This window comes from Octopus sinensis, linkage group LG10, assembly GCF_006345805.1.
Source record: "Octopus sinensis linkage group LG10, ASM634580v1, whole genome shotgun sequence".
NCBI lineage: Eukaryota > Metazoa > Mollusca > Cephalopoda > Octopoda > Octopodidae > Octopus > Octopus sinensis.
In genome coordinates this window covers 101,671,436-101,699,357 of record NC_043006.1, presented here as the reverse complement: position 1 = coordinate 101,699,357, position 27,922 = coordinate 101,671,436, and the positions used below count along the sequence as shown (strand labels likewise).

At 33.1% G+C, this 27,922-nt stretch overlaps 1 protein-coding gene across 4 annotated transcripts in view; it reads right to left on the bottom strand.

The window, feature by feature from the left end:
• Positions 1–27,922, bottom strand: part of LOC115216731 (N-acetylated-alpha-linked acidic dipeptidase 2) — a 1,056,093-nt gene that overhangs the window by 681,553 nt on the left and 346,618 nt on the right. For all 4 annotated transcript variants that reach the window (XM_029786272.2, XM_029786273.2, XM_029786274.2 and 1 more), the window contains one exon: positions 27,844–27,922. This exon is cut by the window's right edge and continues 11 nt beyond it. The gene's annotated coding sequence lies outside the window, so the exon portion shown is untranslated. The remainder of the gene's footprint in view (positions 1–27,843) is intronic.

The window sequence follows — 27,922 nt, the reverse complement described above, 5'->3', positions numbered from 1 at the left end:
ACATTTTCATTATCATATTTCAGACAAAATGCACTGTTTATGTGTTTGAATTAATTTTGAACATAATCAAGAATTTGAAGAAAGATTTAAAGAACAAACTTTTTAATAGGTATATTAAAGCTGGTGTTTGAAACGACTTAACAAAAGATTTTTAAAAATAGAATTATGATTTAATTTAAGCATAAATATTCTAAAAGCAGGCAATTGTGCATCAAAGAACCAGAAGTAGTCCCATGTGGGTTAGTACCAGTAGGGCTTTAAAAGCAAATGGTTATCGTTTGCATGGACTTTGATAAAAGATGTTAAAACAATAGCTACAAGGTTGGTGGGTGTGATTTGTTACATATGAAATGTGAAATTCAGAGAAAGACAATAGAAATATGTTATGAAAGGGAGAGAGGATCTGCATATTAGAGGCTAAATAATATGGTAGGCTGTTGAGAAGGGAAGAAAAATAAAGTGATGAAGGAGAGAGAGAGGGTACTGAGTTTGTAATTAAAATATACAATGGAATCTTAAGCTTGTGAATGAAATAAAAGAAAATCATATCAAATGTATGTAGGAGTGGCCCTTTGATTAAGGATTTTGCTTCATGACTACACAACAATAGGGGCAAGTGGCCCCAACCATAGATTGAGATTGATCAATACTTTGTGAGTGTAATCTGGTAGGCTGGAACTGTGTGGAAAATCACCTTGCATTCATGTGTGTGTGTGTGTGTGTGTGTGTGTGTGTCTGAAGGCACATGAGCTAGTAGTTAATGTGTTCAGTTCATGATCATAAGGTAACTGGTTCAATTCCTGGACTGATTGTATCTTTGAGCAAGGCACTTCTTTGTTGTTGTTCTAGTTTACTCCGTTGCAATGAGTACCAGCTGGGTACTAGGGATAGCCTCTCTCCCACCAGCCATCACCAATTTAGGTGTTCTGCTGAGTCAGCATAAAGGGGCCTGAGAATTTGTAACTGCTAGTAACAATACTGGCACCTAAAACAATTGAGGAAAACATAGTACATATTAACAAGTAATACTTACACAGAACTGCCTTAGAATCACTGTAGCCCCTCCCTTTTATTGACTGCAAGCTACATCATACATGCATCATAATTAGGCCCCAGACCTCTGTGGACCCTGAACAACTGCTCAGTGTGCCCATACCTTAAGACAGTCTTGTACTTACAAGTGATACTGGCTGTGCAGCATGTGTTTGAGAGCATAGGATTTAAGCATCAGCAAGAAACCCAGAAAAAAAGATGCATCTGGTATTGCTTTAGCCCTTTAGCAATTAGATTACTCTGTCAAGTGTAATGCTTATTCAGTTTATTTTGAATTAATTATACATTATCTTGTAGCTTTCAGATTTTGATAATGTACTCTTTTTACTCTCTCTTTTACTTGTTTCAGTCAGTTGACTGCGGCTATGCTGGAGCACCGCCTTTGATCGAGCAAATCGACCCCGGGACTTATTCTTTTGTAAGCCCAGTACTTATTCTATCAGTCTCTTTTGCCGAACCGCTAAGTACATGCACAAACATACACGCACACACATATATATATATACATATATACGACGGGCTTCTTTCAGTTTCTGTCTACCAAATCCACTCACAAGGCTTTGGTCGGCCCGAGGCTATAGTAGAAGACACTTGTCCAAGGTGCCACGCAGTGGGACTGAACCCAGAACCATGTGGTTGGTAAACAAACTACTTACCACACAGCCATGCCTGCGCCTATGTGATTGTTTATTTTTAGAAAGACATTGTACAGTAGGTGTGAGTGGCAAGATTTAGCTGGTTTGACCATTAAACAGGTAAACTATTTGGTCCAGATATGACTGATATAAATGCTAAAGGATTAAACAACTATTGTCACTCTTGCTCTCAGAAATGCAGTGGACCTGTAACTGACCTGTGGCTGGCAAATTGCAACATAAGATAAAAAAGATAAATTGCAGACGGTAGCAGAAGAAAAAGTCGACCAAGGAAGATGTTATTTCATAGTTGGAAAGGAGTGTTCTACTTAACAGATATTTTAAGAAGTAGAAGAATTGGTAAGTAGGCCTATTTGGTCAAATGACAAAACAAAGCATGAACTGATTATAAAAATGATGGCAATGGGTGAAACCCCACTCAAAATCTTTTCACAATGCAATGTTAAATGGGAAACACACCAAAAATATATTTCAATACTTCTCACATATTTCATAATTGTCTTTTCCTCTCTCTCTCTTTTCAATTGTTTGATCGATACACTTTAAGATAGGTACTGTAAGATGCCAATGTAGTGTTGATATGATTGACATGGCTTGTCAATGCGTAATTGTATATATTAGAACAAGCAGCTATATGTTCTATATATTATACTTCAGTATGTGCTCAAAATATTTAAATATCCAAAAACGAATGAAAAAGAAAACTGTAACTTTTGAAAAGGCAATACAAGTGATCTACTTGATTGTAAAACACAGACTGACTGTCTAAAATACATAAGTACCCTGTCATGTTAAGTTTGCATTTTGTTTCTTTTTATCAGTGTTATTCCAATAAACTCCAATCTTCTCTATTTCTTTAATTCTATACCCAACAGGCACAAATATCATACCTTTGAAATGAGAGAAGTGGGGATTTGGTGCTATTCATACCTTTCCCAATCACATTAGAAGTTGATTCAGAAATGGGGTTCTTACTTTTTACTAGGTTCCTAATCCTGCTAGAAACAGCAGCCAAATCACCATCAAATAACACTGCAGCATTGAATAAGGTAAAAGACTCATTAGACACAATTCAACCTCTGACTAATGAACATCCTGTCTTGTTTCACTGCCTATTTTATCACAACTACAACACCTGTTTTCAGAACTAATAATTGTACACCATTTCAATGTAGTCTCATGCATCACACCTTGCTCTCCTCCCTTGTCACTCAGACCGTGACACCTTTATCCTTCCTGCCCAACAGACTGAATCTTTGGAAATCCATCTCATGTTTTGCCTGTACACATCAAATAAGAATTAGTTACAATAATCTCAAGGATCTGAAAAGGCCTTTAAATGCTATAAGTACTACCCATGCCTCAGTCATACAAACTTACCCAGAAGTGTACAACTTTTATCCTTCTGAAATCTGTATTGGAGTTGTACTTGGTAAGTAATTGATTTCACTGAAACCCAAGAATTGAAACTGGAAGTGATATTATAGCAATTTAATAATGTATAAAAGTGTTAAATTCATTTCATAAGGAATCAAAATTTTCATCACACAGCTGCAACCCGGCAACTGACACAGTTTCACTCCAGCTTTGGCACTTTGTGAAATAAATAGATTTAAAGTGAATTTAACAGTTTTTGTGTGTCATTAAATGGCCAGAAAGGCTCCTCTACAGTGTAATTACTTGATTAATACCACTGTAGAACTAATTACATAGTTGATGTATGAGTTTATTCGTATTCTTATACAGACTGGTAATTTCTGTCCTACTACTATCATTCTCTCTCTCTCTCTCTCTCTGATGGATGGAGGGATAGACAGATAGATCCCACACTAAACTGTCTATCTTTTCAGTCCCACTACTCAGCCTATTCAATATTTTTTCCCCTCTACAACAATAATCAAGCAGTTCAAATGCAGCTTCAGCTTGATTTCACTTATCCAATCCAAAACAAAACTTGTCCCTTTAAAGAAATTGGTTTAAAATATGAATAGTGCCCTTTTACTGAATATCAAATAGACAAAAGATCTATCTTTCACAAAACAGCAATCACTGCTTCTTTACCAACTGTTTCTCCTTTAATCATTAATCACTGTCTTCATATATGAAATCTAATCATTCAACCATTCCCTCATTCACATCATTTAACTTTTTCTATTCCTGATGCACATCACACAAGATCTGAACACTTTCTTTTGTATATTCAATATTAAATAAATTATTTATGCACACACCCAGTACACACACAAAATAGCAATGATAAATAGGCACATTCATAAACTACAGTAAGCATTCATACATTCACTGAAAGTTCTCATGATACACACATGCATGCAACGGTCTTGGTACACATACATGTATACACAAACAACATTCACTCCTCTAACACATGCATAAAAAAGACTACTTATGATCCACAATTTAATAAAACAAAAATTACTTGTACAGCACAAATAGTACTCCTTACTCATGAGCATAATATATTCAAACTAAATTACTTTAATTTTCCATTTAAACAGCTCAAATACACAACTTTCGTTGTCATTAAATGTTAAGAAAAAACTGATAAATGAGATATTTAAAAATAAAAATATGTAGATAAGAAGGAAGAAACAGAACAAAGAAGATATGAAAAGGAAAAAACAAAAGAGGGAGAGTTTTACCCATCATGAATGAGTTTATAGTAAGCATCAGTGAACAGGGAATGATTCATTATGATTATGATAAAGATTTACAGAAATCTAGCAAGAGCATCGAAATAACAAAAAGAAAACAAAACAAAAAAAACATAAACACATACATATATATAAAGCACACACATACATGGTGGGAGTAAAGATTGTGTATAAGATCTGATTTGATTTCAAATAATTTCTTTAAAATGAGACAGAAAAAACAAAAAAACATTAAAAAATAAATAATTAAAAAACAAAAAGGGTAAAAAAAAGAAAGCACATATATACAAACAAAAAGAAAGAACCAAAAAAGAGAGAAAGAATTAACATTATATAAACGACTTTCAAAAAGTTATTAAATTCATTTGAAAATATTAAAGAATAAAACGTTACGCAGTTGATTAATTTGACTAATGTACCTGCCATTTCTGTAATTACAGGACTTCCTGTAGTTATTTTGGCATTAACTACCATTTTCTGTTGCACCCACCACCTTCTCTTTCACCTAACTACTTTATTTCATTTAAATTTGTTATATTTACAAAGTTTTTTTTAATTTTCTTTCCTTTTGTTTTCTTCTGTTTTTTTTTTTGTTGCCTCCCCCGTATTCCTAATTTGATTAAAAGTTAAGTTTTAAAAATGAGCCATTTATTTGTCAATAAATCTGATTTCAGCAGAACACTTCCATGTAAGCAATGATGCAGCAGCGTACATGTTAAAATGCATATCTAAATGCTTCCGCTGAGTCTTAAAGACAAAAACACAAAAAGAAGATATAAAAGTGTAAGGAAACAAATATTAGTTGCTGTAACCTTGATCTTTTGACTGGAGAAACAACACTATGAAGCAATGATGATAGGCTAAATCACTTGGAATGGTAAAGAGAGAGAGAGAGAGAGAGAGAGAGAGAGAGAGAGAGAGAGAGAGAGAGAGAGAGAGAGGGAGAGAGAATAAACATAATAAGGGAAAGAAAAACAGTAAGAGAGGGCAACAATTTGGCTGGGTAAGGAAAACTAATTGCTGTGATGTATATTTTCCATTATGCATGATTGACTGGGATGGTTTAATCCTTTGGCTTTCAGCTTACTCTGTCAAATGTAAATGCTTATTTATTTAAAATGTTTTAGGCATGACTGTGTGGTAAGAAGTTTGTTTCCCAACCACATGATTCCAGGTTCAGTCCCACTGCATGGCACTTTGGGCAAGTGTCTTCTACAATAACCTCAGGCTGTCCAAAGTCTTGTAAGTGGATTGGGTAAATGGAAACTGAAAGAAGCCTGTGGTATGTGTCTGTGTGTGTGTGTATGTATATATACATACATATATATATATATATATATATATATATAGTAAATCTAAAAAAGAAGAACACAAAAATGCGAGAACGTGGTACATATAAAGTATTAGCAGACACTCAGGGAAGGAAAGAATGGTGGTTTAGTGTTTTGAGCAGACGGTCTTCTTTGGAAACAGAGGAAAGTCCAAAAGAAGGAAAGACGGAGGAAGAAAATCGCCAATGATTCACATGTGGTTACATTTTGAAATATGTGTGTATGTGTGTGTGTGTGTGTGTGTGTGTGTGTGTGTGTGCATGTGTTTGTCCCCCCATCACTGCTTGACAACTAGTGTTGGTGTGTTTACATCCCCATAACTGAGGAGTTTGCCAAAAGAGACCAATAGAATAAGCACTAGGCTTAAGAAATAAGTCCTGGGGTCAATTTGTTCAACTAAAAAACTCTTCAAGGCAGTGCTCCAGCATGGCTGCAATTGAATGACTGAAACAAGTAAAAGAATAAAAGAATGCATTATTCTACAGCTTTAAGATTTCAATGGTGTGATTCTTTAGAATGATTTTTTTTTTAAGATGACCTTGTAGAGTAGGTGTGAGAACCTGGATCTGGCTGGTTGGAACATAAAACGCGTAGAATATTTTGGTTGGATATGGTCAGTTTAGATTTCAAAAGGTTAAGCATAATTTAAATAGATGGAGAAAGAAAGAGAGATGGAATGAGGGGGGGGGGCAGAGGAAAGGCAGATGAGGAGGGGCCAGAGAGAGTAAAAAGGAGGAGGAATGGTGATGAAGGAAGGACAGGAAAGAAAAGCAAAGCAAGAAGTGAAAAGAAATGGGAGGGAAAAAGAGAATGAAAGGAAATGATAAAATGCTGGTGAAGAAAACAATGAAAAAAAAGGTAAAAACAACAAAAAAGAAGAAAAATGGACAGCAGAAGAAATAAGATTTTAATAGTACCAAGGAAAAATATTTAGATCTTTAGAAGTGTGTGTGTGTGTGCACATGTGTACACACGTTCCTGTATTTCACAAGAGACATAAAATGAAGAAATGGATAGGTTAAAAGAAGTTTTTTTGGATAAAGAGAAATGACAACATATCTCAAAATTATTGGAAACAACAATATTTCTGTCTTGAATACTAATGACATCTGCTTATTTTTCCCTTTCTCTCTCTCTCTCACACACACACGCATGAGTGCACACACACATAAACAAACAGAGTGAAATGTAATCAATAAAGAAAAAAAGCTTCTTCTTTTTGTCTCCCCCATCCTCCCAAATGGAGTAAATAAGTTTTTCAACAAAATATTAAAGAGACCCTGTTGATATTACAGAAGATTTATAGCTATGTTGCGTAGCATCCGTTAAACTAATTACATACATAAATTGTATTTAAGATTTGACATAAAACTGAATCCTGATAACTATGTTTCAACAAGTAATAGAAAAAAATAAAACAGAGAAGAGTGGTCATTTTATAAGGTCAAAAATCAGTCATGTATAATTTATCTGGAAACTTATTTTCATATGACACAGAAACTAAAATGATATGAGTCAACAAATTAGCTATGCAATCGTTCAAATTGATCAATGCATTTGCCAAATCTCTTTTATTGAACTCTTTCCATCTGCAAAAGTGAAGACATGATTAATGTCACTTGTCTTTGGACAGCATTAAGACAGGATCATCTAAGCCAAAATACTGATTGAACAATTCATCGATCAAGCTATCTTACTGCTGTAGGTCAACTCAAGCAGAAGTGACCAGGTCAACAACAGCAACAGTATCGGACAAACTGCTTTCTAAATATCTTTAAACCTGCCAGCTGTAATTGCAGTTGGGTAAAATAGAATGAGAAAAACTAAACCACATGAATGATTTACTAACCTGATGATTACGACAGATAATTCAAACAAGCCATAGAAAATATTTCATGTTTACAACTGTCATCACTATCACTATCTTCAACAACTTTGTCTGATTTTGTGGGCAGATTCACCACTTTCCTCATCATTTCTTATTACTGTTACATCAATCCCTAATGTATACTCTGATTAAATCCTTTTGATGCCAACCTACCTAAGACCATCACTGATTCTATGATACACAGTGTTAACCCTTCAGCATTCACACTACTCAGTCAGATGTAATGCTTTTTGGTCCACACTGTTTTCAATTAACAATGCATTATTTTGTTCTCTCAAAATTATGATGATGTAAATTTTTGAAGGGTAAGTGTGAGAGGCTGGATTTGGTTGGTTTGAACATAAAACAAGTAGGATATTTGAGCAGATATGGCTGGTTTAGTTAGTTAGTTAGTTAATTTTTTGGCTCAAAAAGCAAAAAGCAAGGCCACGTAGGGGGACATGGAGTTATGTACAGGGTGGTGTTCATGTAAAGAGCTCAGGCCACTTGAGGTCAAGGGAGACTTTGAACAAAGTGGTCGTCGGCCCCTCTCCTTCGATTGAGATGAAATCGTTGCAGATAGAGCTTTTCGGAATGACCCCGCAGCCAACGCTCTGGAGCAGGAGTGAAGAACAGCTCTTTCGAGAGGTTACATTTTCCAGGGGTAAAGTGATCAAAATTAAAACCTTCCATAAAAACTTCATGTTAATTCATATTCCAAACACCAGCTTAATAATGAAAAAGTTATTTTACTAATTTCTTTCTTATTTTCAAAATTAATTGAAACAAAAACAGTGTATTTCAACAGAAATATGACAAAGAAAGAGTTAATACTAAACTGCTTCCTAGCTAATCTTAGTTATCTTTGTCACTTTATGGTCACCTGTTTGCATTCACAAACAACCCTAATCATAAGTAGAGTGTGTAGGAACAGTCTCACACCAACTTTATCACTATAACCCAAACTAGTATTGTAGCAGATTGAATTATTTGAAATCTTTACTAGACACAAAATGACATACAGACACATGCAAATACACATGAACATGTATAAGACAGTCATGCAGCTACAATACAAAATAGAATATTATGCAATGAAATAAGTGTATGCCATGTTAATTTTGACATCTATACACAAATATATGACCACTCAAGTGAAAGTCAAAGTTGAAATTAAAACCAACTGAGTAAAATAAAACATGAAAAAATTTATAAAGAATTAAAAAGAAAATACACTGACATTCCTCTCAGATGAAGAACTAAAAACAAAAAAAAATTATTTTCTCAAAAAAATTTTTTGTTTCTTTTTACTGTCTAAAACTTGTCCTAAACTTTGAGGAATTCTTCAGAAACAAACTAAAGAATTTCAGGTATAGGAATATAAAATGACTCCAAGAAAATATAATCGAATTTATAATAAAAGGAAAAAAAAAAAAAAAAGAAACCAAGGAGAAGAGGAATAAAAGAAGCAAGATTCTCTAAGTTGAAGGTATAGAATGATGCCAGCAAGAAAACTAATTTAGTTGCAACAAGTTGAACAATCTGTCAATGCAACCATAGACAGGGAAGGATTTAATTCAAGTGATAGCACTACTGAACTGTTGTCGATACTAAGGCAATTATCTAGCATTTGTTGAAGACAGTTTTTCACTGCAGCTGAACTGAACAAATGCTATCCTTAGACATGGAATAACTTGCATTGAAACTCTGGAGAAATTTGGCATGAGAGGAAAACTGAAACCACCCCTCTTCCACTTCTAATTTGTTTTCAGCAGTGATTTATTTTATCAAATAAACCATCAAATAACTAACTGCAATAGTTGCATAAATAGAGAGATCATTGTATAGTTAATAATCCACTTGTAGCAGTGACAAGCTTTTCAAAGATTTTGGTTAAAAACTGAAAGAGACAATTTTTTTTTATTTTTAACATTTTATAATATTGATGAAGTTGAGATAACAACTCAGTTTGTAAGCAAATAGAGAGTAGGAATAAAGCACAAAGGAATAGTTGAAAACCTACGACTGGTTAACTGATTTCATAAAGATAAGATAACGGGTTAGATAAATAACAGCTGTTTAATTTTATAAACCATATAACGGATTTAAAAACTGAGGTGATTCTCAAAGGAGCAATTTTAGAAATAAGTTCCAAGTAGTTTTTTCAGAAACAGACAAGGTAGAATAAAATTGATTTCATAAAGAACAATTAGATATTGATTGCTTAAGAAACAGGTTCAGTGGCTAAAATACCTAGTTTTCTAAGAAAAGCAAGATTTATTTAAACATCTTTCAGTGAGCTTCTAACAAAAAAATCAGTCGAAGACCCAATAGAAAATCCCAGACAATATAATAAAAACAAAGAGTAACATATACTACAATAAACCACAGATTCAAGTCTCAAAATCCCTTGTTGTACCACTGATGTTTGTACTCAGAACCATTTCTCTTAAATTGCGACTAGCATGATTCATTAAGGTTAATAATTAAACATTTTGAAAGAAATCATTCAATTGAATTTTTCTAATATTTTAAACAATAAAAATAGACAGCAGCACAATGTTACAATATTATTACTGTTACATTATAAGGAATGTTTAACAATATTATTTATACTATTCTCCAGAGATTCGACAACAAAAAGGGAGATATAATAGCTGAAAAGATGAAAAGACAAATAATGCAGTTTTCCAACCATAAATGCAATGCTCTGTTATAAATTCTAAGACAAAGTTCAGAAAACAAAGATATGACAACTACAGTATAATCCTAATTAAAAAGATGATTGGCTTTAATACATTGGTTAGAATACTAGCTTAAGTATTAACTCATTATAGGCAACATATTTTGCGATATCAATAGCAATGTCTTAGGAAACGTTGTCTCACTATAGCCACAAAGAAGTATTAGAAAAAAAGATAAAGGTGAAGGTATGGCTGTGCAGTTAGGAAGTTTACTTCATAACAATGTAGCTTTAGGGTAAGTCCCACTGTACAGTTCCTTGGGCAAGTGTCTTCCACTATAGCTCCAGTTTGAACAATACTTTGTGAGTGAATTTGATAGAGAGAAACTGTTTGGAAGTTCCTTGTGTGTGTGTATGTGTATGGCTTTGTTTCATCACTCCTTGACAAGTGGTTTCAGTTTCTGTACTGCCTCATAACTTAGTGGTTCAAAAACAACTCAGCTGAATAAGTTCTAGATCAAATATAGGTACTGAGATCAATTTCTTGGACTAACCCAACAAGTCAGACCTCCAGCATGGCTGTATTCCAATAAATGTATCAAATAAGAGTATATCTTTTACTGGTTTTTTGGTAGATATATTAGGATATCACCATGTGGTTTATTGCAGCTTTATACTTGCTCAAAGAAAGGGTTTGATGTAGCTGCCCTTATATGCATTTCTTGGTATGATTTTGGTTCCTTTGAGGCTATAAGCAATAGAATGTCCAAGTATATGTGTGAATATAGACACATTAGCATTTATGTAAATGTATGAATGTCTGTGCATGAGAGCATGAGTGCATAACATGGATGAAAGTCACAACAGCTCATTTTGATTTTTTCCCCACTTCTCTACCATTTTTCACCCATGGACCTCATTGATTTTTGTTTTACTCACGTGGACCCTCAGCCATTTCATGTTTCAAAAAATCCAATTATATTCTTGTAATTAAATACTATTAGGAATTGTATTAAAAGAAGTCATTGGTTTCAAAATTTTGGCACAAGGCCAGCAGGTTTGGGGGAGGGGCTGGGTTGATTAAATCGACCACAGTGGTACCTATTTTATTGCCCCAAAAAGATGAAAGGTAAAGTCAACCTTGGCAGAATTTGAACTCAGAATATAAGGACAGCTGAAATGCTGCTAAGCATTTTGCCCAGCAAGCTAATGATTCTGCCAGATCACTGCCTTAATTGTATAAAAAAAAAATCAAAATATATTTTGTATTTTAGAAGTATAACCAATTTACTGCACATAAATTTTAACCATAAAATTGCATATAGGCCCCTAAGGGTCATGTGAACCTCAGTTGAGAACCACTGCTCTATAAATTCAGTCCTAAAGAATGAAATGTTATTATCATCACCATCAGTAATAATTTTGGCATTCAGTTTTTCTTTTCTTTTCCACGTTATTCATCTTTTTCATCTTCTTGCACAAAACAATTTTCCATCAAAATCCTCAAAGACTAAAGAAATATACAGCACTAAGAAAACATAAATAACAGGAAAAATAATAATTCCTTTTATTTTTTTATTACAACAACAACAAGAATAATAAGAAGATGAGAGAAAGAAAGAAAAACAAGAATGTATTGCAGGAGGCTACTATTTGGCAAGGAGACGATTTAATAATATTAGATTTTCCAACAACAAACATATCACAAAAATAATACTAATAATAAATTAGCAATAATAGTTGATGGAAATAGCATTTGTAATAAATAAAAACCGAGAAAAAAAAAGAGGAAAGAAAAAGAAATATAAGCAAAGCATCAAAGAAAATGTAAAAAAAAAAACCAAATCCATACCAAGAGAAATACACGCCTGTACATGTATGGGTATGGGTACACATGTGTAGTGCACATTTATGTATATGTGTTTGTGTGTGTGCATACATATACATGCAACACTATGTTATACAAGAATACGCACACTCAGTGTGCACATTTTAGGTCTAACTCTTTTTTTTAACGAGAAGTTTGGAAAACAGTGAGAATAAAGAAATATATATATATATATATAAATAAAAAGAAAACAAAGATAGCAACAGCAATATCACTGTAAAAGGAAAAGGCAAAAAACAAAAAAAAAAGATAATACTTTAAGTAAAAGATGTGTTGTTCAGAGTAGGTTTGCATCAATGGTACTGTTGATACGGCTGACTGATGCGGACATTGCAATAAAAATACTGGTCAATAGACATCGATTATTCTTTGCCTGTTTTTTTCCCGCTATATATATATATATATATATATATATATATATATATATATATATATATGTGTGTGTTCATTCATTCATTCAATATAAGTGTTAAAGTCAGTATGTGTGTGTGTGTGTGTACATAGATACACACACACACGTATACAAACATTTCTATATTTATATGCAAATTTGGTAATATACATATGTAATCATATTTATATATATATATATTATATATATATATATATATATATAATTATATATATATATATGTACATACACAAATGTATGGACATGCATATAGGTATGTGTGCAAACATCATTTACATATATATAAAGTATGTAATATAACTGTGATTGTGTGTACAAGTACATGTGTGTGCATACATATACACATATACATGTGTTTATATCTATGTATATATATATATATATATATATATATATATATATATATATATATATATATATGTACATACAGATATATGCATATCAATATACACACATACATGTGTATAAGTGTATGTGTGCATATATATTTATATATATATATATATATATATATATATATACATGCACACATATCTATGTATATATATATATCTATATATCTATCTATCTATCTATATAAATATCTATATATATATATATATATATATATATATATGTGTATGTATATATATATATATATATATATAATATATATATGTATGTATGTATGTATGTATATCTTTATAAATACACACACATGTGCTTGTGAATATATATATACATGTGTGTGTGTGTACACATAGCCTGATACCAACTAATAACAACGGAAATATTTTCATACAAAATTATATTGAAGTAATGAAACTAAGAAGCGTGTCCAGAGAAAGCAGAGTAGAATAAAGGCAGAGTTATAAAGGAGAGGACTAAAAAACAATCATAGTCAGCATTTTCCCTTTTAACTTCTTTCCATTTTTGTTTTTGTTTTTTGTCCTTTTGTTAAATCAAATATATAAAAAAAAAAAATAAATAAAACCCTCATGTAAATTATTTGAGATTTTATATTAAAATGGTCAAACAAAAAAACCGAAAGCTGGTATATAGCTTGATGTTGTTACTGCTGCTACTATTACAACAGCTGCCACCATCACCATTACCAACATTTGTAGTACTATTATTACTACTATGACCATTACCCTCACTAACAACATAACCAAGAGTTTAAGTGCCACTATTGTGAATAGTAATAGAATTACTGCCGGACAATACATGGGCTGTGTTGATAAGAAAATATATAACCAACCATGCCACAAAGCTGAGGGGTTCATAAGGTGGCAAGAACACTAAGCTATGTACATGACCAATATACATAATTCTGAATGGCCCAGTTGATCTAGTTGCTGTGTGAAGCTACCAATGTGGTGCACTAGTACACTGTAGTAAGCAGCTGTACTATAAAACTGATGAGACTTTTGTGAGCTCATTGTACTGAATTCAAGTCCATCTGTGAACTTTAGCCATGACAGAAGCAATAACTTCATAGCTTGATTTTCAATGCTATTACTATCATTTCAGAGTGTAATTGAACAATGAATTCAAATAACGCAATCAATATTACTACTGTTATTATCACCCTTCCCAACATCATCACCGCTATAGTTACAATTACCACCTCTATGAATGATATAGTGTACTATTTTCTCATTTACGTTATTTCAAGATGACTGGTCGTTACAAGAGTAATATGTAAATTATTAAGTTAGCAGAAATAGCAGAAATAGCAGAAATAATAGTGATGTGCATAATCATGAAACATTAAATCTTGATTCTTTGCTGCTGATACTTATTTTATGAATTTCTTCCACCCTCGGCAGAGGTGAAGTGATCAACTAACCTCAATAGCATTTCCACAAATAACAGTGAGGCAGCAAACTAATTTCTTTACACAAATAAACAGAGGAGAGCTCAATGAATGATTTTGTTCCTCAAGGCACAAAATGTACCAGTTTTTAAATCAGAGAAAGAAAAAAATGGTCAGTGACGTCAAATGAAAGAACATCAGGAATGAGAAACACATTGGAACCAATATACCATATCCATTGTGAAAATAGCCACTCTTGCCTTGACTGTAGTAGGCTAATAAGCACACTAACCAGTACACTTCACATTATCACTAGCTGTAGAAGCACTCTAACGTGCTTCTCTCATGTTCAGATAGTCTATCATCATCATCATCGTTTAATGCCTGCCTTCTGGTATGGATTGGATGGTTTGATAGGAGCTGGCCAGACAGGAGCCTGCACCAGACTACTTGGTCTGTTTTGGCATGGTTTCTATGGCTAGATGCCCTTCCTAACACCAACCACCCAGCAGAATGGATTGAGTAATTTTCACATGGTACAAGCACAGGCAAGGTCAGTCAGGCATGGCTTTTATAGCTGGATGCCCTTCCAAACACCAATCACTTTACAGTGTAGACTGGATGCTTTTTAAGTGGCACACTGGCAGAGTTGCCAAGTAACTTGCAAGCCAAAAATCCTTTGAGAGGGGAGAGGCATTGGAGGAGGGGATCTTGTGTCAGATGATGAAAGGTTATAGTGAGATAGAAACAAGCATTTCCCTATAGGGGAAGTAAATGGTTACCCGATCAGAGAGATACAAAGACAGACAGAGAAAGAGAGTCTTTATTTTGTTAAATTGCTTTTACTAGTAAGTTCATTTTGTCTCTCTCCACCCTACTTCACTCTGCTGTACAACCTCCTCCATACTACCCCCCAATCTACTGTTTCCTCCCACACACCACCACATTACTGGCATACAAATACAAGTAAAAGCAATATCATATGACACACGCATACTATCAAGCATACTACGGGGCCCACACAATGTATTAATGCAGATTATCTGGAAATATAGTTTTGTAGATCACACCTAATTAGCTAACTAACCCCCTACATACCATAATCCTGCCTAATCAATGCTGACGTTACAGTCTTTACCATCACCAAATAAACTAACAGAAATAATATAAATCCAGAGAATAGAACTCTGGTTGCTGGATTTGTAACCAGTTTACAGTATTGTACATAAGATATAAATGTTTCAGTGACTCAAAAACTCATACCTGGACTGGGCGCTGATTTTTATCTGGTAGCATTGACAAATAATCTTTACTACTCTTCTACTGTAATTCCATGCAATTGATTCCAGTTCCTGACTGGTAATGTACAAGGGTGAATCAAAAAGTAATGCAGTTTTATGTTGTAAAAAAAACATAAAGAATACAACCAGACATATTTTCCATCATCATGTAGTTCTACATCACAGATTCGTAGCCCTACTTCTCAACCCAACTACCAGCTCTTTCAATGACATTTATTCCAGCTTTGTAAAACTCAGCTGGCTAATGTGATAGCCAATTCCTTACAGCAGTCTTAATTTTATTTAGTGAAAATTATAATAGTTATAATAGAAAAACTATAAAAGCAGACAGCTAAGTTTTAGAAAGCTAGGAAAACGTTCTCATTCATAGGTGGAACACTGCCATTGAAAGAGATGATGACTATTTTGAGCAGTTGGGATGAGGACCCAAGACGTATAGCTATATTTTGATGTACAATATGTTTGATTATACACCTTATTTTTTATATATAATAAAATATTGCATTATTTTTTGACTAACCTTAGTATTTATGAAGCCCAGAATGCAGAAATGTGAAATTGACCTTAGTACAATTTGGACTCCAAACATAAAGAATCACAACTAAAAACTGCAAGGTATTTTGTCCACTGCTCCAACGGTTCTACTAATCCATTGCCATTAATATAATGCCTATACTGCCAGCTAGATAAACTGAGACAATACTGCATTATGCATATTACAATGAAAAGCCAACAGTGAAATTGATGGAAAGATAAGCAGTCCAGCTTGAATTTATGTTGTATATATCTACTCAAATAGTTTACTTTTATTCCTTGTATATTGTAAGTAAACAACACATTTGTAAGCACAGAGGATAGAAAGTAAAATAAATTTCACTAAAAGCACAGAACAAGAAGTAAACATTGATTTCAAAAGGTCACAAGCACTGAAAGACACAAGCACACACATATTTACACAAACATATACATATTACAGAGATACATACACACAAATATATCCATATTACATAGATATATACACATATATTCAAACAATATGCACATTACAAACACAATATATATAAACCTGAAATGGAGCCTGGTAATGTTATAAAGAAATAATTATCTGCTTAGAGAGAAAGCCAAAAGACACTTTAATCATCTTATCTAGCAGAACATTTGTTTCTCAATTTTTTAGATACATATTTTTTTTCCTTTAGGTTCTTGATAATTTTTGTTTTTCTCTTAAATCCTTCTAAAACATAACTCTCTACTCAGATTTACTACGAATACAGATGGAAGTTAATATTACAATGTATACAAGAAGAATGAAATCAGAGAACAAGAAAAATGATCAATTGAAAACATATTATTCATATAATTTGATTCTTGTAGCTTGTTAATGTTATAGTTGTTGTTGATTTTAGTTAGTAGACATCTGCCACTAAGCCAATCACTATTGACAACAGTCATTCAAACTTTTCAAAACTGATTTGTTGTAGACTAACATATGTTTCCCCAGTTTATTTTTCGTTTTATTTTTACATTATATTTTAATTATATCAAAGGTGTGAAGTGGCATGGGATAAATGGGGGCAAATTTCATGCCCATTAACAGCAGTGACAATGATTTCAACTTAATTCTAAAAGAGAAATGACAACAATTTCTTAAGTATAGATTACTGAAGTTTTGAGGAGGTAAACTTTCTTGTCCAAAGATAAAGGATACAATAGCAAGATAGACAATACAACTGGGCAACAAAATGTCAGCTACACTGAGCTAGTCTTTACAACTCTGAACATTAAGATGTTTTAAATTCCCATGGGGAATTGTTTCAGGATGTATCTTACCCCTAAACGAATCAATATAGTTATGAGAAAATCTCACAAAACTAAGAACCAAAAATCAGAGACATTACATAGATTCTAATCAAACTTGGGATTTTGTTTTGTGTTATATTTATAAGGATATCTGTTGCTTTTTGTTACAGCTTAGTTGGAAAGAGAGGGCAGCCCCTGTAACTTTTTCAGAACCTCCAAGTCTTTATACGTGGAGATGAAGAGAAACAACAATCCATGGGCTTCTGCAGCTGAAAGGAATGCATCATTTTATCTTCAAACTAGAGATTTGATCTAAAAGTTTGTAATTGAATGGATTCTACTCAACACAACCAAAGTCCAGGTGGTGGGCTTAAACTGGATAACAGATTAGGTCTACCACATCTCTTCTCACATTACAATATTCAAATATGGTATAAATCTTGAATAGGAAATATAAATAAATGTGATCATATTTTGTTTGAAAACATAAGATAATTAAATTTAAGTGAATCCTTTTAAGATTAAGTCTCAAAATAAATTTGTTTGCAATTTACTGTAACATTATTTCCTATTAAACTGACTTCATTCAGCTGGCCACTCGTTTAGCATTTGTTTTGCCAAACACTAGCGTAAGTTAGATGGGGAGTTATCTGAAGCAGCATTTTACAGCTGGATCCTCTTCCTGTCACCATTTGTCATATCTTTTCCAGGTAAGAGAATTATCTGAAGGTAATACTGTTTACACAATTTGATTCTTGTAGCTTACACACACACACACACACACACAGACAGATAGATAAATAGATATGAGATTGCAGATTTACAAGGAACAGTAGATTGGAATATAAGATTTTCGTGACAGTTGTATCAATATTGTATGCCTATATAATTAGTACTCCATACTAAAGTCACAGGAGGCTAGATAAATAAAATCAGATACCTATTTAACCCTTTTAGTACTAATACACCTGAGACCACTGTTGGTATATGATGCAATCTTCCTGCTTTAAAATTATCTAAATTAAACTTTCCATCAAAATTTTAAATCAATTTATGTTCCCAGCATATTAATAGTGACAAAGTTATTTTACTAAATTCTTCCTTACAAAGATGGCGAATGTCCAAAGAAATACAGTGAGAAATCGGTTAAAATTTTAGTAGTTCATATCACTCGCTGGCAATGTGCTCTATTATGGCAAAAGAACTTAACTCACAATACCTCAAGCAATTGAGTTGTGGGTGAGTACTAGAAGGGGTAAAATTTGATAAAATTTTCCATTCTAAACAGCAGGAGTATTATAACATTTACAAGTATTTTGTAGTTTACAGTTTTTAATTCAGCTACTTCAGCCTGTATATCTTAGACATAATGAAAACAATGTCTTCAGTGTGGTGTCCACAATAGCTTGATGAGTTGTGAACCCCACTAGCCTATAATCAACAAGTTATAAATAATAATACAAACAAAATGAACACACACACAAACACACAACACACACACACACACGCACACATCCATGCCATTTTTGGTTAGGTAAGGGTAAGATGTAATCTCAACATAAAAAATTAAATAAAATAAAAAAAAAAAACACCTGCATGAATTATTCAACTATCAATAATTCTACAACAACCAACACGTATTTTAAATGCTTCTGGCAATAATTTTATTCAAATATAAAGAATCAGTAATTGTATTCTAACACAAAGAATTGGTAATTTTATTCTAATATAAAGAATCAGTAGCTTTCAGACTTGTCATTTTCTTACCATAAGAACATTGATTATTATTTACAATAGAGGTTATAGCACAAACACGAAAAATTGATTGCAAATCTAGACAGACTCTCAGCATATCACAGATTATCTGAGACCTGTTTGGTAGACTAAGGCAGCAAGATGGGTCTACAGGCCGAAACCCTAATACCTTATTGGGCAAACCACTGCAGTTCATCACTACACAATGGATATCTAACTTATTGTTATTTTAATTAATTTAAAAAAAAAACTATTCAAAAGCTTAAAAGAGAGAGAGAAAAAAGCTCTTTCTCTCTCTCTCTCTCTCTCTCTCTTTCTCTCTCTCTCTCTCTCCCTCTATCACAAGAAAATCTTACAGTTTAGATAACAAAGTGTCATATCACCTACTGATACCTCCAAACACTCATGATATAGACTTAACTTAGTTGTTTCCCCATAAACATGATGTGATATATATTGGCTGATATGCAGCCATTGGATGGCTGCCACTGAAGAAGAGCAGCATGCTGAAATCACATGGTGTGACAGTTCTGCTTCCTGTGCTGGATGAGTCTTGTCTGCTACAATATATATCTGATTTTATATTCCATGAACCCACATGAGAGTCCCCTCAAGGTAAGTGCTGCAGCATTCAGCCTTCTGACAATACATCCACACTAAGCTGGTATTAATACTGATTCTGGTATTAATACTATTGGTATTCTGATACCAATAGTATCTCTTGGTACTAATACTGTTTCTGTCAATAATAATTGTTTTTTATTTCCGTTAATTTTTTCAAATTTCATCTCACAGTTATTTTCAAAATTATTTGTTAATCTTTGTATTACACAGAACTGAAAATAACTCACATTGATTGAATTTGCCAAAGAATAACTTGGCAGAAGAGAGTGCCGAAGTCATAGTTACTGAAGCTTCGCATGAAGCCTAATTACAAAAATTAAGAAACCAATACACATTCAATGAAAAAGTTATAGTTTCATTGGCAGAATCAGAATTTTTTAAGCAAAGGCCAAGACGGAGAACAAAAAATGAGAAAAATTCTACTGTCAAATAATAGAGAATTACAGAAAGAATTGTAGAAATTTGTGCAACATATTCAATGAATTAAATTTGTGATTCAATCATGTAAATCAACCAACATTACAAATGTGGCTTAACTATTGGTATTTGAGATATTTCTATGAAATATTTTGATATTTGAGATAGTTCTATGAAAACAGCTACATGAGGATTTACTATTTTGTAATTATTAAGTAGATGTACAACAGGTAAAGATGTTTTTCTTCAATTGGAAACCTTCTTAAAGATGTATTATGCTCTTTGTCAGACATATTTAGGAAGGTTAATGAACTTAATTTTTTCCCTGCAAGAGAATAAAACAAACATTTCCATTTTCATATGCAAAACAAACCTATAGGTGCAGGAGTAGCTGTGTGGTAAGTAGCTTGCTAACCAACCACATGGTTCCAGGTTCAGTCCCACTGCGTGGCATCTTGGGCAAGTGTCTTCTACTATAGCCTCGGGCCGACCAATGCCTTGTGAGTGGATTTGGTAGACAGAAACTGAAAGAAGCCCGTCGTATATATGTATATATATATATGTGTGTGTGTGTGTATGTGTCTGTGTTTGTCCCCCTAGCATTGCTTCACAACCGATGCTGGTGTGTTTACGTCCTCGTCACTTAGCAGTTCGGCAAAAGAGACCGATAGAATAAGTACTGGGCTTACAAAGAATAAGTCCCGGGGTCGATTTGCTCGACTAAAGGCGGTGCTCCAGCATGGCTGCAGTCAAATGTCTGAAACAAGTAAAAGAGTAAAGAGTATGGAAGAAGTATGCAGATCAAAATACCAAGTTTGAAACAGTTTCATGTCATGGTTATTTTGTCTGTGAAAATAATTTGATTAAAATAATTTGATTGAGCAGTGCAAAATCCAAAATTTAATATGTATAACAGAAATAGTTCTCAAGATATTTTCTAAAAGACATATGCACTTGTAAATTAGATTGGATTCAAACCCATGTCATTGTAACAATAGAAAAGATAAAGCATCTCTCTTTGAAGGTAATTCTCCTGAATTTCTATAGTTGCAACGCAATCCAAGTCTCAGACTTGAGTATTTTTTTGGCCAAATGTGACCAATACTATTAGAATACTATCTGAATTAGCAATGCTAGCTTTTCTACAGTTTCCTTCCACATATCTGCACAAATTTGCATTTTCAACTTTAAAGGCAATAAAGATGCTACCTTACAAGTATTAAAATCCCAGAAATTCCCATTACAGTCAATTATTACACCACAGATCAATGCATTGTGCTAAAACAAACAAGTACATTAATCCAATTGAAAATATTCACATAGGCGCAGGAGTGGCTGTGTGGTAAGTAGCTTGTTTACCAACCACATGGTTCTGGGTTCAGTCCCACTGCGTGGCACCTTGGGCAAGTGTCTTCTGCTATAGCCTCGGGCTGACCAAAGCCTTGTGAGTGGATTTGGTAGACGGAAACTGAAAGAAGCCTGTCGTATATATGTATATATATATATGTGTGTATGTGTGTGTGTGCGCTTGTGTGTCTGTGTTTGTCCCCCAAGCATTGCTTGACAACCGATGCTGGTGTGTTTATGTCCCCGTCACTTAACGGTTCGGCAAAAGAGACCGATAGAATAAGTACTAGGCTTACAAAAGAATAAGTCCCGGGGTCGAGTTGCTTGATTAAAGGCGGTGCTCCAGCATGGCCGCAGTCAAATGACTGAAACAAGTAAAAGAGTAAAAGAGTAAAGAGTATATTTCTTACTATTAGTAGTTTTGTATGGTTTGAGTTTTAGTTATTTTTCTCTTTTTGTAATATAAAATATACCAATTTTGATAACACTGAAAGGACATTGCAAGAAAGCTTATCTGGTAAGAAAGAAGGGGTCATGAAGAAAGGAAATTTACGAAACAATTTATTAGGCCTTGATTAATTATGAATGGAAGTTGGATGCTAGTCCTTCATAATAGCCAAACAACTGAAGATTTATGGATAACATATACACTTCTCTAAGATCTCTCTCTCCAAAGCTTTAATTGTAGACATTTGAAACACATACAAGGTAATGAAGAGAACCATCCAACATTTTCATTCCATGGTATATATCAGCAATTTAACAGTATAGGCATCTTAGCAATTTCAAAACATTTTACAATTAAAGTATGAAATTTGAAATTTCTATTAGTAGAGTGGAAGATGAAACTGTAAATGACCAAAAAAAAAAAGTGGGGTATAGCAGAAGACAAAAATTAAAAGGTCAACATAAAGAAGAAAATAAAGAACTAACATATTTTCATCTCTTAATTTAAATAGTTGAATTCTTTCATTTATCAATCAAACATTTTCAGCAATTATGCAAAGTGTTTTCCACAAAAGCTATTAGGAATTAAATAGAATTTACTTAAGATAGAGAAGCAAAAGCTGTAGGTATGTAAGGTGTGTGTATGGCGGTGGGGTGTAAAATAAAAATAAAAGTTATAAAAACAAATTCAGAAATATTTTACTGGATTCTAAATTTTTAAAATTCACCAAACGAAATGGTGAGATAAGGTTTAAAGAGGGGATTGGGGTATTAATAACCCCACTCCTCACCAACACATATCATTATAGAAAAATCATTTGCAGAATTTAGTCTGCAAACATTTACAAAAACCTGGCCCCATTTTCATTCCAATCTACTGGCTTTTAGCAGGATCCTATTACTGGTTCCTTTGTCTCCCCTCGTTTGTCAAGCTTTATGAAACTCAACCAAAAAGATAACCCAAGCCATTTTAATTTTCTTCTTATCTCAAACCTCATTTCCTAGAAATTTCAGATAAAAGTTAAAAAGTTACACACACACAAAAAAAGGAAAATGTTATTTCCTTTGCTTTGTTTTGTTGTTCATATTCATTTCTTATTGTCTTTCTTCTTTAATGAAATTACATTATGCCTTAATTGGTATGGCAGAATAAGTGATTACCTGGTGAAACTAGGAAGTTGGAAGGAAGACAGGAAGAATTTTCCAATAAACAAACATGCACACACACACTCAGATACATGAGCAACTAAAATTTATGCACACACACACATAAACTGCATAAAAAATTAGGGATATGCATATACAAAAAAAATAGTCATGTGAAACCATGAGAAACATGTTGGTACAGACACACACATATATATATGCACACAATCTAAATACATACACATATTTACAATAGAGATATAAAAATAAAAGAGATACATATATACAGCAGCAATGATGACACACATGTGGAACCCCCACATCAATGGGTTCAAACAAATACATGCTTCAGCACACAAATAGATAAAACCGGGTCAGGAAGATAAATTTTAAGTAGAGAAGGGTACAGAAAACACATAAAGACCAAATATATTTGGAAATGAAAGAAGGTGGGTGTAAATAGAAATAAATAAATGAATAAATAAATAAATATATATGGTAAAAATTTTAAGCTGAAAAAAGCACAGGTTAAAGACAGCTAAGAAGATAAAGAGTTAATGAAGAAACAGATTTTCTCTAAATGCTTCTATTAAGAGAATAGCAGATAAGGAATTTTACCTTCTCTTAGAAGTAAACACTCTTTTAACATAAACAGTTACACATTCTATACACAATAAATTTAGAATGATGTCTTTCAGTTTTCTATAAAAAGTAAATGAAGAGTGCATGTGTATGTGCATCATATGAATGTCTTTAATGTAGACAATAAACTAAATTGATCCTACATTGTGGTGAATCTTGTGTTTAGGTTTCAAGTATTTGTTTGATACAATATAAATATTGAGATGGCTTAGTATTTACGTGGATCACATTATTTTGATGCTGCACATCATGAGGATCTTGGCATTAATACATAGCAAGTAGAAACCTGTCGGATGTAACTTAGTTAAAGATATTGATGAGTGATGCTACATGATCATGTTTGAGAAACCCTGTCTGCATATCATATTAAGAAGCAACAGAAGGGATTATCATAAAACAGTATTCTCTACAAACTGACAGCCCATCTATAGCTTGCATATTTGACGTTGCTTCAGCTGCACTAACAGAATGGTGGAATCAGTGAGGGAGTCACACAACCAAATAAACCTTATGCTATCTTACAAAAGAAAGATACACTACATCTGGAAAAAGATCTGATACATGGCTGATTTGGGGTACTCTTTAACCCTTCAGTGTTTAAACCGGCCATATCTGGCCAAAATATTCTACCTGTTTTATGTTCAAACTAGTCAGATATGGTCATTCATAGCTACCTTATTGTGTCATTTTTAAAAATAAACAATCACATCATTGAAATCTCAAAGCCATGAAATGATGCAAGATTAATTTTACATGGTGTGAATACATACGCTTTACATTTGACAGAATAATCTGAATGCTAAAGGGTTAATAATAGTAGAAAGAGTAGATATAAGTGTTTTGAACAAGCAGCTTGAAAATGGTAGGAAACATATACAATAACAAAGTTTTTGCAAATGTCTACGCTATTGTTGTTAAGAAAAAACTTTAATAACAAAACAAACTGTGGCCTAGTCAGAAACTCCAATGTTTATAACAATTTTCTTAGTAACAATAATACCTGTTGCTGACTAAGTGGCTTGGTATGATTTAAAATACCAGCTTTCAGTTCAGGAATTTAAATGCATTAAAAATATTCCAGTGTTTTCTCTGGACACTACACATTGTTCCATACATTTCAATTTACACAGCTACTACAAGCCTGAATTTCTAAGAATGGTATCTCCTAACAAAATTGACTTCTAGAAGTTGGATAAATTGAAACACTCATAATAAGGTCTACTGAATGGAGAAAAAAGATAATGTGAGCAGTGAATTTGTATTCCTAAACCCAAATTCTTGGTTAATTCCAGTTCTCCGATAATTACTACAGCATAAATTGGGTGTCCTTAAGTTAGAGAAATAACGAAATGTATTAAGAAAACAAAGTATGTAGTAATTGATCACCACTTGTTGTGCTTGTTGCTGCTGTAGAGTTGTGTTTGTTGAGACTATGTCTAGTTTTGCTGCTGCTGCTGCTGTTGACCTGAAAGTAACTGTCATATCTAGTATTTTTCCTGTGTATGTTCTACATCCATGTAAGTCTTTGTTGTTCCTGCTGCTTAGCTTCTGTCAGCCTTGTTTGAACAGATTAGCTGCCAGATCCATCATTCCATATATATAGAATCTTCTGACTAGTCAAAGACTACGCTAGATACTGCAATGTGCAGTAGTTCAAAGTATGACACACAGAATAAGTAAGTTGGATCTACTACTCACTCTGCTCCTGTATTCCAGTAAATCCTGATATCCAAATTATAAGTGGATAAAAATGAACTAAATTAATATACAACAATTCTTTCTCTTCTTTAATTACTTCTGCAGATGTAAATACTTCTGACACTCCATTGGATATGATAAGGGTTCAAGTTGATCTTTTCAATGGAACAGCCTGCTTGGAAAATTAACATGCAAGTGGCTGATGATTCCACAAACTCCACATGTACCCTTAATATAGTTCTAAGGGAGATTCAGCGTGACACAGAGTGTGACAAGGCTGGCCCTTTGAAATACAAGTACTACTCATTTTTGCCAGCTGAGTGGAATGGAGCAACATGAAATAAAGTGTCTTGCTCAAGGACTCAATGCATCGATGAGAAGTGAACACACAACCTTACAATCGTAAATCGAATGTCCTTACCACTAAGCCATGCACCTTCACACATACACACACACACATATATATATATATATATATGGAGAGAGAGAGAGAGAGAGAGAGAGAGAGAGAGAGAGAAATAATACATTTCTAAATCTCACAGAATGATTTATACAGTAGCAGCACGATAAAGTGATGGCATGTTGTCAACTTAATGTGACAGTCCCATGAAAGGGTAGAATGCTACTGCTATTTAGCCCTAGGAAACACCGTTTCCTGTTGGCTTTGACACACTTCATGTTTCCTTATGTTTTCAAAGGAGAGATAAGCACCTTCATCCAGAGACTAGTTTCAGAGTCATTGCTCATCATCAGTCTGGAGCAGCATGGCTTGCAAGCTGTTGATGCCTATATATACATACATATATAAGATATTTTATAATTTTATACATAATTATAACAAGGGGTTGGCTTTCTGCCTCACCACATACTGTAACAAATGGACACTAAAGTCCTTTTTACTACCTTAAAATATCTGAGAATAACACACTTTATTTTACCCTTTATTATTAATAAAGGGTATAATACACTGATTTTACCCTTTATTATTAAAATAATATTTGAATAAATTCACTCCATGATTGAAACTGCATTTACAGTGGTCTAGAACTTAATACACATGTGGGTATAAAAGAAAGAAATGAATTATATTCGGCAGGATATTTTTACGAGTGTGGAAAGATATTGGACATATGATGATGCTGACCGCATGCATATTTTGAAATACTCGTGAACTTATACGAAATACTATGCTGAGGAGAAACAGTAAGTAAAATTAGTTTTTACTTTAAGTTTGAAATGCATCCATAGTTAATCAGCCTCATTGATTCATTATTTTTCTTTTACTTGCCTACAATAAAGTGTGTTATTCTCAGAGATTTTAAGGTAGTGAAAAGGCCTTTAGCATTTATTTCTTATGGTGTATGGTGAGGCATAAAGCCAATCCCTTGTTATAATTATGTATATGAGTATAAAATATTTTGTAAAATTTACCTACAAGGTTTTTATTTCTGCATTGGCTACCTGTATAATTATTATTGATTTTACTCTTTATATCAATATATATATATATATATATATATATATAATATGAATTAGGCAACTCAAACAGTGATAGATATAAACTAATACATAAATAACAAATAATATAAATACTCCCTAATATTATTATTATATATATATATAATATATATATATATATATATATAACAACACACACACATACACAAACTTCATCATTTAATTGTTTAATCCACTGACACAGGTCTGCTTCCTAAGAACATGCCTATGATCAAAGACATTCCAGACATGACCATCTTGTGCTTTTTTTTTGTCAAGCGTATTATAACTCAGACTATATTAGCCAATACATCTTTTTTCTTAAAATGATAAGGTGAGACTTGAGTCAGATATAGCTGCTACTTCTAGCAGATAAAATAAAGACAGATGCCCCTTCAATGATACCAGAATTTGGGATGAGTATTGGTGATTAATTACATTTCCTGCTATTACTTGTTATTTTGATGTTGTTCATAAGAAGAGGGACAGTGGTTCATAGTTGCCACTTTTGCAATGTATCTGAAGCCAGATTTCTAGCAGGGACTGCTTTCATATATGTCACAGATGGTGTTGTTGGGGGTATTTTCGTAGCAATATCATGTTCTTTTTGTTTGTTTCTTGTTTTTTTTTTAAAAGGCCAAGGAGTTACCACAATATCCAATCAAATACTTCATAATAAACTTTAAAAAAATAAAACAAAGAAAAAGATATCAATCTTCCTTTTGTTATGAACGTTGCCACTCAATAGACAACAACTTTCCACTGAACTCCCCACACAATCACTTCTATATAATTATAACTATACTTACTTTTGCTTTCATGTAACAGCAATTCGGAGAAATGCCAGCAAGTCAGGTTTACAGTAAAATCCAACAGTGTTAATTTTGG